A 6,255-nucleotide genomic window follows, 5' to 3' on the forward strand; every position below is an offset into this window, starting at 1 on the left:
ACCAGACAAATAGGTTCACAGGAGATAAAATGAATACTTTTTTTTTTTGTGAGGCAATTGGGGTTAAGTGACTTGCCCAGGGTCACACAGCTAAGTAAGTGTTAAGTGTCTGAGGCCAGATTTGAACTCAGGTACTCCTGACTCCAGGGCCCCGTGCTTTATCCACTGTGCCATCTAGCTGCCCCATAAAATGAATACTTTTGATTACATGAAGTTAAAGTTTTTTGCACAAACAAAACCAATGCAGCAAAAATTAGGACAACAGTAAGCTGGAAAAAATTACAGCAAGTTTCTCTAACAAAGTTCTCATTTTTCAAATACATAGGGAACTAAAAAAAAATTGATGACAAACACATAGGGAACTGACCCAAACTATTTTCTTTAAAAAAAAAAAAAAGCCATTCTGAAGGAGGAAGCAAAAAGGGGTCAACAGATAAACTGAGGCTTGAGTCCTTATCAAAAGTACTTAAAAGGGAAAAAAAAGTACTTACAAGGGTTAACAGAAACGAAGGTTTGTGTTCTTACAGTAACCAAGAGGGCTTGTCCCTATCAACCCTTACCATCAACAGAGACAGTAACCAGGGACCATTAACCATTAATAGCCATTAATATTCTTAGATGGCAGGACACCTAGAAACCAGATCTTAAGTAAAGAGAGATCATAAACACAGAGACCCTCTGGCTTTGATAAGTTTAAGCATGTCTTTAGAGACATGCGAAGAAAAGGCCAAATGTGTCCTTAGGTTCACCTTATGACATGTAAACCCCAAAAACATACCTCCAAGAAAAAAGGCACCCACCTCAAAGGTTGTCTTAGAACCCCAGGAAGTCCAAATTAGGATAAGACCTCCCAAGTACCTCCTTAAGAGGAGATTAGAGGGGCAGCTAGGTGGTGTCACAGTGGATAAAGCACTGGCCTTGGATTCAGGACAACCTGAGTTCAAATCCAACCTCAGACACTTGACACTAGCTGTGTGACCCTGGGCAAGTCACTTAACCCCAATTGCCTCACTTTAAAAAAAAAAGTTTCATTCAAATGAAACTTGTTGAAATTCAATGGAACACAACACCATAATGAAGTTTGTGTTCCAGATTTTTACTCTTACTTGACAAGATGTTTTGTTGAAATGGGCATTTCTGCTGTAAGAATCTTAGCAGGGGGCAGCTGAATGGCACAGTGAATAGAGCACCGGCCCTGGATTCAGGAGTACCTGAGTTCAGGTCCGGCCTCAGACACTTGACACTTATTAGCTGTGTGACCCTGGGCAAGTCACTTGGCCCCCATTGCCCCACCAAAAAAAAAAAAAAAGAATCTTAGCAATGTTTGGTAGGACATACCTACCTATTTTCACTCCTGAAGACTATCACATAAGGTGATGTTCACAAATGAGCATTTATTGTCCATATTGAAAACTGTGTTATCACAAAAGTTTATACCTGCTATTGATAAAATAGTTTCTGGCAAAAGATGCCAAGTTTCTAGCAATCTATTAAATTAATTTTGAATCTTCTTGTAGTGCTATATTTGTAATGATTTTGAATATTTGATATTAAAACTCAAAATTGTATGCTATTTTTATAATTAGTTCCTACCTGATGTGCATGTAATATACTTTTATAAATATACATATTGAAAACATGTTCATATTTGTGATAATGTTTTCTATGTACTAGTTATAGCTAGTTTCTATCTGATGTGTGTGTGTGTGTGTGTGTGTGTGTGTGTGGCAATCGGGGTTAAGTGACTTGCCCAGGGTCACACAGCTTTTAAGTGTCAAATATCTGAGACTGGATTTGAACTCATGTCCTCCCAACTCCAGGGCCTGTGCTCTATCCATTTTGACACCTAGCTGCTCCACCTACTATCTGATTTTAACGAGTTGATGTGTTAATTTTTTAAAATAGTGGTTTTCTAAGTCAATACATGGCCTGCAGAGATGGTTTTTTTTTTTTATAGCTTAGTGGACCTTGCTTCTATTTGAGTTTGACATCACTCATCTAGAACATCATGGTTTCTTCACAGTTCATATTTTCTGTGAGAATTTGGAAAGATAGGAGGCCCTGAACACATCACATCATGCTATTTTAAATCCTTGATCATCAAAAGTTTCTCTGCACTAGAGGCAGGTGGCTGGGACTTGGTGTTCCAAAAGCATCACTTGTACCAGGGAAGGCTCCTGACTACTTGCCCGATCCTGTTCAGTCATAATGATCAGCTCCTGTCAGTCATAACCTCCTCCCTAAAAGTTATACTCTGTGTTCAACACCAGAGGATGTGCTGGGGCAGCAGTGTGCTGGTAAATGGTTTTTTTTGGTGAGGCACAGTCTCTGGGCCTGCCAGGTGGTTCCTGCCCCCCAAGTTCTAGACTCCAGTCATGGTGAGGAAGAATGGAAGCTCTGAGTTCCACAGGTGGACAGTAGAGGGGGAACCACATGTCCCAAGAGGTGTATCCTCCAGAACAGTCTTGGAGCGGCCAAATTCCTCAATGATGCCCCCTCAAAGGAGAAGGGAGAGAGTGCCTTTCTGGCACTGCCTGGAGAGCAGAGGAGCGCACACCCAGGGAGGGCTCGAGCCTCCAGGTGAGGGGCACAAACCTGGTATCTTTTTACTGCTGGATGTCTCAGGCCATGTGGGTCTAAGAGGTAACCTCCAGAGCCAAGGTCCTTCAAATCAAGTCAATAAGCAGTTGTTATGTGAGGAAGGGAAGGGAGGAGGATGAACATTTATACAGTACCTACTGTGTGCCAGGCATGGTGTGCTAGGTGCTCTTTATTATCTCATTTGATCTTCACAATAACCCTGTGAAGGGTGCTATTGTTATTCCCATTTTGCAGTTGAGTAAACTGAGGCAATAGATTAAGTGACTTGCCTAGGGTCACACAGTTTGTAAACGTCTGAGGCTGCATTTGGCCTTGAGCCTTCTTGATAATAGGCCCAGCACTCTAGCCACTGCACTACCAACACCAACACAGACACTTACTATATCCCAGGCACTGTGCTAAGCACAGGCAGTACAAAGAACAGCAAAAACAGTCTCTGTCTCAAGGAGCTCACAGTATAATGGGGAAACAACATGCAAACAAGAGAATTACAGCAAAGAATGGAGATAATCTCAGAGGACAGAGAAGGGAGTAAGGTATAAACGGACAAAGGCAGGAGGGCCAGGTTATAAAGGGCTCTAAGAGTCCAAAAGAGAGGGGAAGCTAGGTGGCACAGTAGATAAAGCACCTGTCTTGGATTCAGGAGGACCTGAGTTCAAATCTGGCCTCAGACACTTGACACTACCTGTGTGACTCTGGGCACGTCACTTAACCCTCATAGCCCTGCCCCCCCCCAAAAAAAAGTCCAAAAATATTTGATCTTGAAGTGACAGGAGGCCCCTGGAGTTTACTGAATCAGCAGAGGGGTGACACGGTAGGATCTATGCTGTAGGGAAGCACATGTTTTACTAAAGGTAGTGTTTATTTACATGAATTGTCATAGCTTAATAAAAAATAAATTATAATACAAAAGGGCCCATTAGGATAGATATTCAAATAGTAAGTAAAATTTTTTCCTTGTATGTTTCAGTCGAGACACAAGCAAGCTACAAGTTTTGCTGGAATCAGGACTAATGGTAAATTATCCAGACCACCTATCTGAAGAAAATTATCTAATAATGGGAAGCTCATTTGGATAGCTGAGCGGAGGATAGACTGGAATGGCCGAACCAAAAGGAGAGGTGACCACTGGTGTAAGCATGAGGTGATGATGGTGCTGTTGGAGAACAGAAGGTGACAGACAAGCAAGGTTACAAAAGTAAAATCAACAGTACCAGGCATTTGATTAGAAATGGGAGGTGGGCCTGAAGAGTTAAGGAAGACACCCAGGCTGGGAGCCTGGGTGAGTAGGAGGATGGTGGCACCTGTGATGTAATAGGGGAGGTGGGAAGAGAAGAGGGTTTGGGGGCAAAGATTCAAGTTGTTTTTGGAAAAGCAGAGCCTCAAACACTGTAAGACAGGGAGCCTAGGGATCTAGGAAGAAGAGGAGAGAAATCTCATTGAGAGGTAAAGAATCTAGGGGCAGCTAGGTGGTGCGGTAGATAGAGCACCGGCCCTGGATTCAGGAAGACTTGAGTTCAAATCCAGCCTTAGACCCTTGACACTAGCTGTGTGACCTTAGGCAAGTCACTTAACCCCAATTGTCTCACACACACACACACACAAAGCATCTAATAACCCCAAATTTATTTTATTTCCTGTGGGATCCTCAAACAGTGTTGTGCCAATTGGTCAATAATGTATTGTGTCTGCTATGTGCCAGGCACTGTGCTGAGCACTGAAGATGGAGAAGGCAAAAGATAGTGTCAAGAAGTTCACAGTTGAACCCAGGAAACAAATGCTCACAAACAAACTAGATACAGAATAAATAGGAAATAAGGAACAAAGGGAAGGCTCTAGAAGGGCTAGGAAAAGCTCGCTAGAAAAGGCAGGATTTTAGCTGAGACTTGAAGGAAGCCTGGGAAGGCCAGAGGCAGAAGGAAAGAGGGAGAGTCTTCCGGGCCTGGTACACGGTCAGAGAAGGTGCTGGGAGCAGAGAGCCAGCATCTTGTTTGTGGGACAGTTAGGAGGCCAGTGTCACTGGAGTGACTAGTATGGGATGGGGTATAAAACAGAAGAAGACTGGCAGAGGAGGAGGGAGCTAGGTGATGAAGGGCTCTGAATGCCAGAGGTTTTGGCATTTGATCCCAGAAATGACTGGGAGCCACTGGAGTTATTGCATATGGGTAAAACATGCCTGTTCCTGAATATTAGGAAAAGCCCTTTGGAGGCTGGGGGGAGGATCAATTAGAGTGGGGAGAGACTGGAAGTGGGCAGACCTGCCGGCAGGCGATGAGGGCCTACATGAGGCTGGAGGAAGTGTCAGAGGAGAGAAGGGGGCACATCTGAGAGATGCCAAAAAGGTGAAATCGACAGGCCTTGGCAATAGATTGGATGCAGGGGGTGAGAGATAGTGAGGAGTCCAAGATGATTCCTAGGCTGGGAGTCTGAGGGACAGGGAGGATGCCCACTGATTATACTAGACAACAAGGAAGTTTGGAAGGGGCTTGGGATTTAGGGGGAAAGACACTGAGTTCCAACATGTTGAGTTCAGTCAGTATTACAAGGCTCAAACATATAGGACCATCAGTACAGATCAGCATCTTCTTCACAATGATAGTCTCAGAGAGGTCCCTGGGGCACTGAGACATTGAGTTGCCCAGGGTTACCCAGCTGGTCTATATCAGAGGTAGGGCTTGACCCAAATCTTGCTAACTCCCAGGATAACTCTATCCACTACACCACCCTGACACTCAAGCACATCTCATTTTACTGTTATTTGCTCCCCTCTTTCTCCTTGTCTAATTTGCGTTTTCAGGTATGCAGCAAAATGGAAGGTTTTGTGTCTTCTCTTAGGGCATGAACCTTTGTAGGCAGAGGGTGAAGAACCAGCAGCTAGAAAGTAGCACACAAGTAGGCCAGAGGACCAGTATTGGTATCAGGAGGCAGAAAATGCTGGGGATTAGCAACAGATCGATCAATTAGGCAGCAGGACACAAGGACATCAGAAAGATCTATAAGAAGAGCCCAGGGACAAAGGCAGCTTAATACAGGAGGCCAGAAGACAAGAACTAACTGGGAATGAAAGAGAAAGGACAACAGCCAAGAGTCACATCTCCCTGGACAAGTGCTGGACCAGCCTGCTCCCTCCCAGGGCCCCCCCACCTGGCTATACTCTCCCCTTACTTGGCTCTGGTTCCTATCAGTTTTCTCAGAGCCCTGCTGTCTACTTTCCACTGTGCCCTTTAGAAAGCTCCATTTTTTCCCATAAAAGTATTTTATTATTTTCCAGTTACATGTAAAGATAGTTTGCAACATTTGTCTTCATGAGATTTTGAGCTCCAAATTTTTCTCCCTCTCTCCCTTCCCTCCTCCCTCCCCAAGACAGAAAGCAATCTGATATAGGTTATATATGGACAATCACATTAAACGTATAAAGAGCTCCATTTTTAAACCAATTCTTCTTCATTCCATATCTCTTCCTCTCATGTCCTTTCCACCTTTTGGCACTTTCTGCAACCTAAAAACTGTAACACCTGGAACCATCTCCCAGGCTGCCTAGCTTCCCTCTCCTCCTTCCTGGTACACAGGGCCAGGTGGAAGAGCCAGCATACTTCTTGCGTCCCAGTGACACCCTTTCCCTGCCACCATCATTCAGGAAGGAACTCCTCATTA

This window comes from Dromiciops gliroides, chromosome 1 (genome assembly GCF_019393635.1).
Source record: "Dromiciops gliroides isolate mDroGli1 chromosome 1, mDroGli1.pri, whole genome shotgun sequence".
Taxonomy (NCBI): domain Eukaryota; kingdom Metazoa; phylum Chordata; class Mammalia; order Microbiotheria; family Microbiotheriidae; genus Dromiciops; species Dromiciops gliroides.